We start from the raw sequence: 12637 nt of genomic DNA, 5'->3' as shown, positions 1-12637 counted from the left end.
AGATTGGGATGGACTTACTGGGGCCTTTTCCGACGTCGACGTCCGGGAATAAATGGATCGTCGTAGCTACGGACTACCTCACCCGCTACGCCGAAACAAAAGCCTTGCCCAAAGGCAGTGCTGCCGAGGTAGCCCGATTCTTCGTTGAGAACATCCTCCTGCGTCACGGTGCCCCAGAAGTCCTCATCACCGACAGAGGTACTGCCTTTACGGCAGAACTAACTCAAGCCATCCTGCGATACAGCCACACAAGCCATCGCCGGACCACCGCCTACCACCCGCAGACGAATGGCCTCACCGAGCGCCTAAATAAGACCATCGCCGACATGCTGGCAATGTACGTCGACGTCGAACACAAGACGTGGGATGCCATCCTTCCATACGTGACCTTCGCATACAACACGGCCGTGCAAGAAACGACGCACATGGCGCCGTTCAACCTGGTCTACGGAAGGAACCCGGCAACGACGCTTGACGCCATGCTACCGGACGTCACCAACGAAGAAAATCTCGACGTTGCCACCTATTTGCAGCGTGCCGAAGAAGGTCGACAGCTCGCCCGACTGCGCATCAAGAACCAGCAGAGGACCGACAGCCGACACTACAACCTTCGACGACGCTACGTGGAGTACCAGCCCGGTGACCGTGTTTGGGTCTGGACTCCGATACGCCGACGAGGACTTAGCGAGAAGCTGTTACGTCGCTATTTCGGACCATATAACATCACCCGACGTATTGGCGCACTGGACTATGAGGTCGTGCCAGACGGCATTTCGCAATCACAGCGGCGCCGGGCACGACCTGAAGTCATCCACGTGGTGCGTCTTAAGCCTTTCTACGCCCGCTGACAAACTTAGGTACTTTGTTACTTTGTTATTGTTTTTTTTTGTTATTTTGTTTATTACGCATGGTTTTGTTTACGCTTTCGTGTTTGTTTGTAGCATCGGGACGATGCTTTTTAAGGGGAGGGTATTGACACGTACACATGTTTATCTTTCACCGGTGGCCGCTTTCAACATTGGCTGACAAATGTTAAACGTTATCGCTCGGCGCAGGACGCGCCTGCATTGGAAGCTTCTCGGACGTTATCAATGCTTCTATCCGTCGTATGTGGTCACCGACGCCCATGTAATCTGATTGTACGAGCGACGCGAATTGTCTAGAACTTTCTGGAAGACACGCGGGCATCAGGGATTAATCTGGAACCTTCGATGACTCAGGTATAAAAGCCGACGCGTTTCGCCGCTGATCAGATTTCGACGATCGCCGACTGTGTTCGCCGCTATCGTTGTGCTTCAAGTGTAACTTGCTTTTGTGGGCACAGGTTCGCCCAATAAAGAATCAGTTTCGTCATTCCCAGTTTTACGACTGTTTGCTTCATCGTCACTACTACGTGACAATATAAAACAAATCGTCGGCCCCTCTCCACTCCGTAAAGATGGTTAACCAGCGAAGCTGATACGTTTGGCCCCGGTGTTTATCACTGGGTTAATCCCGAGGGTTCATTGAAGTATTTCTCAATTATGAGGTTCAACACGCGTTCGACTGCGACGAAGAGAACGACATCGTTGACGGTATGCCCGCAGTCCGCCGCTGTCGCTTGCGTTCGATGTCTCGAGTTTGCTCGGCGGCGTGGTTAGGCGCATTGGCCCGCCCATTGCCGCTTGCCATTCTTCGAAATTAAATTGCTTCAAAATTAAATCTGTCCGTTACGTATGACAATGAGTGGCTCATACACCCTTATACAATGACTCATACCCTGCAAACGCGGCCTCCCCATTACGACGACAGAAGAGAAGTGAAATTCTACGCCGGAAAGATGAGCGGCAACGCAGCCAGCTGTGGAAGAAGACGACGTCGACAAACGCGGGAGCAGTGTCACGAGCGCAACCCGAGGGGCGCTAACGAGCCAGCTGCGGAAGAAGACGATGACTGTCGAGCCAATGCTGATGATAATGGTTATCGTTACACAGGCGATTTCCTCTAGCCATCTAAAACGTCGCTCTAAAAATACAGCAGCTCCAACGCATCCTTTTTGGAATCTACATACAGTGAAGCTTTCTCTAAATGCCTAAAGAGTGCTAAGAGCTGTGTTAGTTTTCGTATTATTGCAATGCCAGTGGAAGGTAAAATCGAAGGCCTTCACCCAAACCACATCATCCAAGTTACAAGCTCTCCAAAGGGCAGTAAGCATGGTCTGTCTGTTAGATGACGGGCCACTCGTTTAACTCGCTCAACATTTTCAACGTGCCTGCCAGCACGCCTTGTGCGCATCCCTGCGACAGTATAATATTTTTGAAAAGGCGATGCAGTAGTTATCCACGCATAACTTGTGAAAAGGTTAAAGGTTATGTACAGCATGTACCACGATGCTCTAATTAAATATTGGGTTCAAACTGTGGCTCGAGAAAACTACTTATTCCCCATTTTACCGATCGGGTGCTGGAGAACTCTCGTGCACGCTTATTTTATTAATTTATAATCTAAATAATTACTGTCGTTGCATCATTCATAAGAGCTAATGTATAAGAGCTAATGAATGCTGAGTGCATCTTTCAGCAATATCAAAAGCAGCGAGCTAAGAGTAAGAGAGTCGTTCACATAATTTGCAATTCGCACAAATTTATATTAATACATAACGTTCACTGCCACGGGATATTGCTACGACCGAGACATAATCAAGTCGAAGCATGGCAGTCAGTCTGTGTGCAAAAGCCCGTTCTGGAATACGGGGCCGAGACGACCGCCTTCTTGCGTCCTTCCAACCTACGGGCGAACACGTGATGACCAGCTGGCGAACGATAACCGGTGGTCGTGTACGAGGAGGCTCACTTGCACCGGTATGGCTCTCGAGCGATAGCGATGTCTCCAAGCAGGTGCAGTCCAACGAAGAGGCCCACGCCGGTGAACACGCTCATGAGTGCGCCGTAGAGCAGCCTGGACAGCAGCGAAGACTGCCGCGAGTCGTTCCCTTGCAGGTGGTCGGGAGCCGCGGCTTGAACGGGGGGCTCGGCAGCGCAAGACCCGTTGCTTCGTCTCTCTCGAAACGGGCAGTTTGGGCCCTGGGGACATCGTGAAGGCAAGGTTACTTGCCGGGTCTCGGGCGCCTCGTGTCTCCATGGCGTTCAGGCTTGCTTCCTTGCTTGATCCTTGTACCAGGCGCCGGCGAGGATAGAGCTGATCGGGTGCGGATCGCGTGCCGATTCGAACGTTCGGCGTGCTCGAGTCGCGAGCGTCTCTCTGATTCTTTTTTCTCGTCGACGCTGCGTGCAGCCCTGTGTTTATTCTACTCCTAACGACGGATTAATCACTTCGGCCACGTTCCGAACGCATATACTTTTTACGGGAAAATCAGTTATCGCATCCTCTGCTCAATTACTTGCAAGAACGTTGGAGCTGGAAATCTTGTAAATCACCTAAGTTTAAAAATTGCATTGACGAGACAACAACAGACTTAATTTGCGCTGGTTCCCAGCTCATTTTTTTTTTCGACGAAACATTACGCTAACTTGGCAACCTCAATGTACCACGTGGAACGGAGACAAAAAAAAAAGTCAGTGATGATAATTTTGTAGTTCTGCATGAGAAAAATGTTTCTACTCGTTACACCACTCAACAACATAAAACGAAATTACAACAGCTCCAAAACACCTTGTTGGAATCTACATACAGTGAAGTTTTCGTTAAATGCCTAAAGAGTGCTAAAAGCTGTCTTAGTTTTCGTATTATTGCAATGCCAGTGGAAGGTAATATCGCAGGTCCTTGCCCAAACCACATCATCCACGTTACAAACTGTCCAAACGGCAGTGAGCATGATCTGTCTTGTTAAATGATGGTCCACTCGTTTAAGTCATTCAAAATTTTCAACGTGCCTGCCAGCACGCCTTGTGCACATGTCTGCCTTAGCTGAACTTTTTGCAAAGGCGATCCAGTAGTTGCCCAGGCCTAACTTGTCAAATGTTTAAAGGTCATGTATAGCATGTACTGCGATGCACTAATGAGATATGCGGTGGCTATTTGTCACATTATGGCTCAAGGAAATTGTTTATTCACCCATTCCTAACATGCAGCGAGAAATGTCTTGCGCACACGTGTTTTACTAATTTGAAATCTAAATAATTATTATCGTATCATGATTTATAAAACACTTCATTTCTAATGCTCCGTGCGTCTTCTTCATTAAAACAAAAAGCAATGAGATAACAATAGTTGAACACTTGTGTCCGATTTTTGTTAGTCACAACCATACGAAGTCCAAAGATTATACAGGGTGTCCCAGCTATCATGCAGCACGATTTAAAAGAAGAGGAATGGTGTTACGTGAATCAAACCTAGTGCGTATTGTTTCCAGTACAGTGTAGTAGCCGCCAGTAATTTTTTGTTACTGAGATTTAAATAGGTAATTGTAATTAATTATATAACTCGAGAAGTACTGTCCTAATGAAAGAGCAACATGAAAGAGCAACATGAAAAACTCCCGATACAGCTTTCTGTTGCTCAATACGTGCTACATAAAAGTGTTTTTCCGAGCTTGAAAGAAGCCCGCGAACACACGCAAAGTGCCTCGAGCGGCCAGTCGCACGGCAATTCTGCGTTTATTCGCGGGCTTCTTTCACGCTCGGAAAAACACTTTTATGTAGCACGTATTTAGCAACAGAAAGCTGTATCGGGAGTTTTTCATGTTGCCCTACAACTTTCTCATTGACACTTTACACCTAAATATAATACTTGAGAAGTTGAATAATTAAGAGTAATTATGTAATTAGGCGGAATGCAAAAAATAATGTCAGTATCTCCAAACAATGGAAAACAGCATTACTTTGGTTCTGTCCAGCTGCGTGGAATTTGTATGTTTTTAAATCTTAGTGCATGATAGTTCGGACACCCTGTATATCCGAAGTGGCTTTGCCATACCACGAAGGCGATTGGCCAACGCTGCAAGAAATAAATACCAGACGTTCAAATCTACGAAATAATAGTTGGGATTTATTGCAAACGACACAATTAAGTACTATATCAATTGGCAATCGCAAAGCAGTCGACCGCTCTCAAATCCGTTTGGGAGACCGAAACGTGTCAGAAACAATACGAACGAATCCGTGCCAAATTGTACGAAAATCCACGCACTAGTTGTGAATTTTATTGGGCCCTGACGAATGCCTAACGACATTTTCCTGCAGTATTCCGAACGTAAGGCTATTTACCTTAACCTCCAAACCTGAAACATGGCCTCCAAGATCGGGCTGCCCAGTCTCGGAGGCCATGCTTTAAAAATATATTGCTGTCTATATAGAGTTACTCATCCTTTCATGCACACACTTTCCGCATAAAGCGTACGCAATAATAATTCGATTTTATGCGATCACGTCGCTTGCGCAGGTGGAAACGGTGAATTCGACGTTCAGCTTCCTGCCCTCGGCGAACTGCCGGGCGTCGAAGACGAGGCAGTCCCTGCTGGCGATGGCCGACTCGATGCTCTCGTGGAGTGACCGAGGCCGTTCCTTCCAGGTGAGCGAGCAGACGCCGTCGCGAGTCACGTCAATCTGGTAGGTGAACTTGTCCGCCTCTCGGGGTTCGCCGATGAGCTGCGCCAGCACGCAGCAACCCTTGCTCGCGTCCTCGTGCTCCCGCCAAAAGACGAGCAGGAAGTTACGTCCAAAACAGGACTGCACGCGCAGTCGCTTTCCGAACCAGGCGCCGTCCGCGTCGTCGATGCTATAAACGTCACTGTATCGCCTGCAAAAGAAGAAAGAAAGAAAGCCGGAACACGCCAAAATTTAGGTGGCCTGGTGTTATAGCACGGCATGGTGTATCCTCCTAAGACACAACAAAACCCCAGTGACACAACACCTTGAAAGTCAGTTCTCATTGTCAACCGATATGCTACGATTCTGAAGAAATACTTGCCCGATTAGATTGCACAAACATATGCTCGCCTCAGCACCTTCATATATGTGAATAGAGAGGCCACTTCACCAGTTAGCTCAGATGAAAGCGTCTTTTGTTTTCCTAAACACACGTATAGACACAGTTTTAACCTCATATGGCGGTTCCTCGCCAACATTTCTCATCCCGGATCCGTGCCCCGTCATCCGGTGGCATTTGAAATGTACAAAACACATTCATTTTTCGTCGTTGGTGGCGACGGAACCAGTGCGTCTCGCCCAAGATCATCAATTTTCTCGAAAGGCAGTCGAGAAAATTCTCAGCGAAGGTCTCTGTTGCAAAAGCTATAACAAGACCGACACTTTGGCTAGTTGGCCGAAATCAATGAACGTTTGATCAGCAGCGCGAGATACTGTGTTTCGTAGTCCCTCTCCTTCTCTGTGTCGCGTCCCTCTTTTGCGCAGCCGTTCAAATATGCCAAAGCATTTCCGAAAGAAACAGTCCGCTTCTAAATGACCGATTGCAACACACTTTTTTTTATAAGTGCTGCAGTGCTGTTGCTTCCTTTAGCGGAGTTCCGCAGTATGTAATCGTAAGGTAGACGGTTTAAACGAGCCTGCACCGCTTGTATTGGCCAGCCGTTGAAACCTTCCACTCCACCGATATTTGTAACAGCGACCTCCCACTTCTATCGTCACCCCTGCTGTTTTGTTAAAGGAGCCCTGAATGGCCCCTCGCGCTTTGTGAAATAACATAGTCCGCGGGTAGCATATGCTGCTGTGAACACCTCAGCCATGCTTTGCTGTCATACGTGGTGCATGGAGCTCGCAAGCAGAGCGCGAAGTCACCTTTCTCTCAAACGCTCTCGTTTCAACAGAAGCCATGATCCTCACTCATTCTTTTCTGTGTGCTTTCTTTCATGGACGGTTATTAAGTACGAGCAAAGTATCGGCTGGCCTTCATATTTGGATGAGAAGGAAGAGTGATCTCTAACAAGAATGGGGAATGAAAAAGCCGGCAGATCCCACGCCCTGCGGGAATCGATGTTATGCGAAGCAGTGTGCGGGGAGCCTACCAAGTTAACCAAACGGCCATGAGAGCACCAAGACGTAGGCGAATTTTTCATGACCTACATGACACGCATGTCATGACATTCACGTCATGAGCCCTCAGGAGTCCCTTTAGCAATGCCTAGGAGACTTTAAGGTGCAATCCTTAGCCATGCTCATGACTATGACTTCAACCATTGACCTTTAGCCTTTTCCTTCACTTAGTACCACTTCCGAACCCATTCCATTGGTTTTTGAGTGTTAATCTTTTTTCGCTGAGTCATTGTCAAGTTTTATGGGTAATGCCCATGACTATGACTTCTACCATCATCATTTAGAGTTTCCTTCACTTAGTGCCCACGTCCGAACACATTCCAGTGGTTTTTTAGTGTTAATCTTTTTTCGCTTAATCTTTGTCAAGTTTTATGTGTAATGCTCATGACTATGACTTCTAGCATCATTATTTAGAGTTTACTTAGTGCCCACGTCCGAACACATTCCAGTGGTTTTTGAGTGTTAATCTTTTTTCGCTTAATCTTTGTCAAGTGTTATGTGTAATGCTCATGACTATGACTTCTAGCATCATTATTTAGAGTTTCCTTCACTTAGTGCCCACGTCCGAACCCATATCAGTGGTTTTTGAGTGTTAATCTTTCTTTGCTGAGTCATTGTCATTTTTGCCGAGTCATGCTCATGACTATGGCTTCTACCATTATCCTTTAGTGTCTCCTTCACTTAGTACTCACGTCAGAACCCATTTGAGTGGCTTTTTAATGTTAATCTTTTCTCGCTGAGTCAATGTCATTTTTGCTGAGTCATGCTCATGACTATGACATCTAGCATCATTCTTTAGTGTTGCCTTCACTTAGTACTCATGTCCGAACCCATTTCATTGGTTTTTGAGTGTTAATATTTTTCGCTGGGTTATTGCCATGACCTACATGACACGCATGTCATGACATTCATGTCATATACTATCATTTATGTTCGTCATACACTCTTGTCATACTATGTCAATTTTGGTACCTATCAAGTTAACGATACGACCATGAGAGCACCAAGATGTAAGCAACTAGATAGATAGATAGATAGATAGATAGATAGATAGATAGATAGATAGATAGATAGATAGATAGATAGATAGATATATAGATAGATAGATAGATAGATAGATAGATAGATAGATAGATAGATAGATAGATAGATAGATAGATAGATAGATAGATAGATAGATAGATAGATAGATAGATAGATAGATAGATAGATAGATAGATAGATAGATAGATAGATAGATAGATACTGTCAAAGTGGCAAATGTTCGCCAAGAAATGCTTCGCATTTAAAAAGCTTGCATTCATAGAAAAAATTTATACTTGGTACAAATGGAATTTGACAAGGTCAGGAAGCTGATTAAAGAAGGGCAAACTGACGGAACCCTATTGGCCAGCGTCGTCCATGCTTGTTCAGAGGTTGCAGGTGCATCTGAACACGAACAGTTTCTTTTGTTGAGGTACCCGGATGACTCGGCCAATAGCTGTGCTGGTGGAATGATGTCTGAGGCTCTTTTCAGTCTTGACAGTGTCCTCTGTAGGCTTGATATCTCATCCAAATACTTCTGGATCCACTTCTTTCTTTGTGGTGTAAAAGCCTTGCGAATTCGGCTTCAGCCCCTTCCTGTTGGTGTAGATGCTCCTGTGATGAAGATGTGTTTGGAGCAGACTCTGTTGGGGCACAACAATAACACATGAGATTAGCCAAAATCATGTAGTGCTTTCTTTTATGTTTGAACCAATTATGCTAAACCGTAAATATGAATAAACAGTCATAGCATCTGCTATAAAGAAATGACGTATTTCAAGACTATAGTCCGATACAACTTAAGTCTGCGGTGAAGCCCCGCCCACGCCCTCATAACCACCAGCCACTATTTGCAGCCTCCGCGAGGCTGCAAATAGTTCGTACTTCAAACGTTGCCTGTTACCTAAATAAGGCGGTAAGCACAAAAATAATATTATGAGCGCGTAATTTTATACGGTTTCACTCTTCTATTATAGTGGAACGCACAAGGTAGGAGAAGCGCGACCAGTGATATAGTCATACGACAAGTACAGTCGTATCAGGTACGAGGCCATTTTGAAAAGGTCGCATGACGACAATTTTGTTTGCTTTTGCGATTGGCTGGCGGAGTAACACAACCCCGCGCAGTCCGTGTGCCTTGGATGCCAACTGCTGTTCTTTTTTTTTTAAGTTGTATCCTACTATAGCAAGCCAATACCACATATATCAAGCATATTTATTTCTGAACCCGGTGTTATTGACCTTGCAGTAGCATCAAAAGTCCACACAATGGCCTTGTTGTAGCAGGTAGTAGCTTCTCTTTAATATGTGTAGTGTGTTGCTTTAGACTGGTCCCGTCCTCTTTACTGCATGTCTGGAAGAGAAATTTTGACTGCATCCGAAATTGAAGAAGCACAATTTTGCAATATGAAATGCAGAAAGGTGCGACATATACATTGTAATGATTTGTGACTGCAGAACACATGCAAATGTACACAGTTTCTTCTAGGGTGCTTCATCAGCATGTTAATTAAATATTGGTACTGTCCATAAAATTTATTTCTGCCTAATTACGATGCGTGTCAACAGCTTAATTAAGTATTAAAAAATTAAATTAAACTATGGGGTTTTACGTGCCAAAACCACGATTTGATTATGAGGCACGCCGTAGTGGGGGACTCCGGAAATTTGCACCACCTGGGGTTCTTTAACGTGCACCTAAATCTAAGTACACGGGTGTTTTCGCATTTCGCCCCCATCGAATGCGGCCGCCGTCACCGGGATTCGATCCCGCGACCTCGTGCTCAGCAGCCCAACACCATAGCCGCTGAGCAACCACGGCGGGTTAATCAAGTATTATTAGGATCACAAATAAGAACATTTTTGCACCCACTTATACATTAGAAGAGACCACACCGCTGTTTCCACAAGCAGATGCATGAAAGACACCGACCTATTAGAACTAATGCATTATTTTTCTGCACGAACGTGGTGCACCGCTTCATTTCTGCAAAAATAAATGTCCTAAGGTAAAGCAAACTGAACAGCAAGAACATGTCGAGCAAACAAGTACGAAATGTGGGTGAATTATCATGCGTGCAACTGTTTAATAGATTAAATTCAGTAGTTTCACTTCAATTTACCGAGGGGTTATTCGGTTTTGTCGACGAAAGAAGTTGCCGGCGGACTGGAAAAAAAAATATTAATAAGACTACTCAGTCGCCTATTTTCCACGGCTACAACGAGATGAAAAATGTGACGCGCGTTCCGCTATCGCTCTCTCTTTCGTGACTGTGCGTATAACGACGGCGTCGCAACTAAAGGTTTATTTCAGAAACAGCAACGGAGCGTCTTGACTGCCCATATGTAATGCAGAATATAGTTCGTTAATTTGTCTCCGCCTATGAATTCAGCGATTCATAACGACTCAAGCAGCAATGTTAAATGACTCACCGGTATTGCCGTCCTCATTCGCAGCAGAATCCGGCTCCCGTTTCGATGCAGACATGTTCCGCATGGCTCCAGACCGAAACCTAGCTTTCGGTCTTACATCTGCACTCGCAAACACGTCACTTCATCCTAAGTTAGATAACGCGAGGTATCGAAGCGCAATTAACTGTTTTTAGCACGAAATAAGCAACCAGCTTAAGTGTATACGAACCAATGAATCCGTGTCTGCTGCGCACGTCAAATATACCGATAAAAATTTAAATCCAGGCCAGAGGTCACGTGGGTGGTCGATGATGCTGAACGTTAGTTTGCGTTTATAATGGAAATAAAAGCAGCGTGCGTACTAAAGAGTACAATGTATAATTAGGAATTATAATTTTGTACTCTTTGTCACATAATAAAAACGCTTCGATTAGTGTGGGAGAAAGTTTGTAGGTTGAAACTGCGTACTTACTACGGCGCCTCTAGCGGGAGATATTGCGCTCACTCGGGCACCTTTTTGACGATGCACTATGCTTGTTTTATTAGCCGCGCCGCGCGGTCGCTTTTTGCGCCCTCTGTGGCCATTTGCAGACAGTTTTAAAAGGACAGAGAACCGCTCAGAACATGTATCGAGATAACCCCACTGATGGAAAGATTGCCTATCGTAGCGGTAAGAATGAGCCATGTTTTTCTCATTATACGTGAATTTATAAAATTTAATTCTTCACTAAAAGTCAAAGTCGTGTAATGTCATTCAAGTGTGCTATGAGAAATATAACTGATTATGGTTTTTATGCCTTATATATAGTTATATATATAGTCATAACCACATAAAGCCAACAGACAACGAGGCCAAGGATAGCATCGGGGAAATTAAGTGTAGTTGAAATTGGAATGTAGAAAATAATGAAGAAAGGGAAAATGAAAGTGGACGAAAAGATAACTTGTCGCCGGCGGGAGCCGAACCCGCAACCTCCGCATTACGCGTGCGTTGCACTGCCAATTGTGCTACGGCGACGGCCATCAATTCGTCCACTAACTTGGGTATTTATGTTTTACTAGATCTAGCCCTAGGAGTGTTAGCCAGCGCCACTCAGAACGAAAGGAGGAACGTGGGCTGATTAGCTGCTTTCTTGATGTGACGAAGGCATACGACAGTGTCCCGCACGAGCTATTGCTGAGGCATCTTGAGGCGCTTGGGATGACGCCCGCATGGACTGGGCTTATCAGACGCCTGTATGCAGACAGCACGGTTATAGCTACCCTGAACGGCGCCTACTCGAGTAGAGGTAGTGGTGGGCAAGGGGTTAAAACAGGGTTGCCCACTCTCGCCCCTACTCTATATGCTGTATACTGCGTGTGTAGAGCGCACGCTATTGGCCTCCAGGGTGGGCTTTGTGGTAGAGAGAACTGACGATGGGCTCAGGGAGCAGCAAGTGTTGCCGGGTCTGGTATTTGCAGATGACATAGTGCTGCTGTCGGGGAGCACTGGCGATTTGCAGACCCTCATCACCAACTGTGCCGAAGCCATGGCACCACTGGGGCTACAGTTCAATGCAAAGAAATCGGCAGTGATCGCCTTCTCTGGCCCAGAGACACCAGGCTCGCTGACACTACCATGCGGAGGGCTACTGCCCCAGGCGGCTGAGTACAGATCCCTGGGTGTGAATTTCAGCGCGCAACAAGATTACACGGCGAACCAGGAAAAGCACCTGAGAGGAGCATCCCAGCGGGCCAGCCAAATACTCCGGAGGAAGTGCCTGTGGGGATTCAATCGCTTCACTATGGTGCGAGAGCTGTGGAAGACCGTCCACGTGCCTGCACTGACGTTTGCCAATGCAGTTGTATGCCCCACAGCGCAAACCCGAGAATGGCTGGAACGCAGCCAGCGCGCTGTAGGGAGACTGGCTCCGGGCTGCCATGGCAACGTGGCAAACGAGGCAATCCGGGGTGACCTCGGTTGGTCCCGTTTTGAAGCACGCGAGGCAGGCAGCAAGCTGGCGTACGAGGGCAGGTTGCGCCTGATGCAGCCACACCGCTGGGCACGGCGTATGTTCGATTACATACACCGCAATAGCATCCGCACCAGGTAGGACAAAAAGGCTGCAGCACCTCTCCAAAAAAATACGGCTTCTTCGCGAGCCCTGTGCAGGAGGAGACCGAACGAAAGTGGGCCAAAGCAGTCGAGACCCTGGTGCGACAGACGGAGGCGG

The 12637-nt window shown here is 46.4% G+C and overlaps 1 protein-coding gene across 4 annotated transcripts in view; it reads left to right on the top strand.

The window, feature by feature from the left end:
- Positions 1-12637, top strand: part of LOC119433205 (MYG1 exonuclease) — a 194220-nt gene that overhangs the window by 31494 nt on the left and 150089 nt on the right. The window contains exon 1 of one of the 4 annotated variants that reach the window (XM_049658666.1): positions 5380-5508. The exons of the other annotated variants lie outside the window; for them this stretch is intronic. The gene's annotated coding sequence lies outside the window, so the exon portion shown is untranslated. Of the gene's footprint in view, positions 1-5379; positions 5509-12637 lie in introns of those variants that run through there. 4 annotated transcript variants of the gene reach the window in all.

The sequence above is a fragment of the Dermacentor silvarum genome, chromosome 11, assembly GCF_013339745.2.
Source record: "Dermacentor silvarum isolate Dsil-2018 chromosome 11, BIME_Dsil_1.4, whole genome shotgun sequence".
NCBI lineage: Eukaryota > Metazoa > Arthropoda > Arachnida > Ixodida > Ixodidae > Dermacentor > Dermacentor silvarum.
This window is presented reverse-complemented; position numbering and strand designations above follow the sequence as displayed.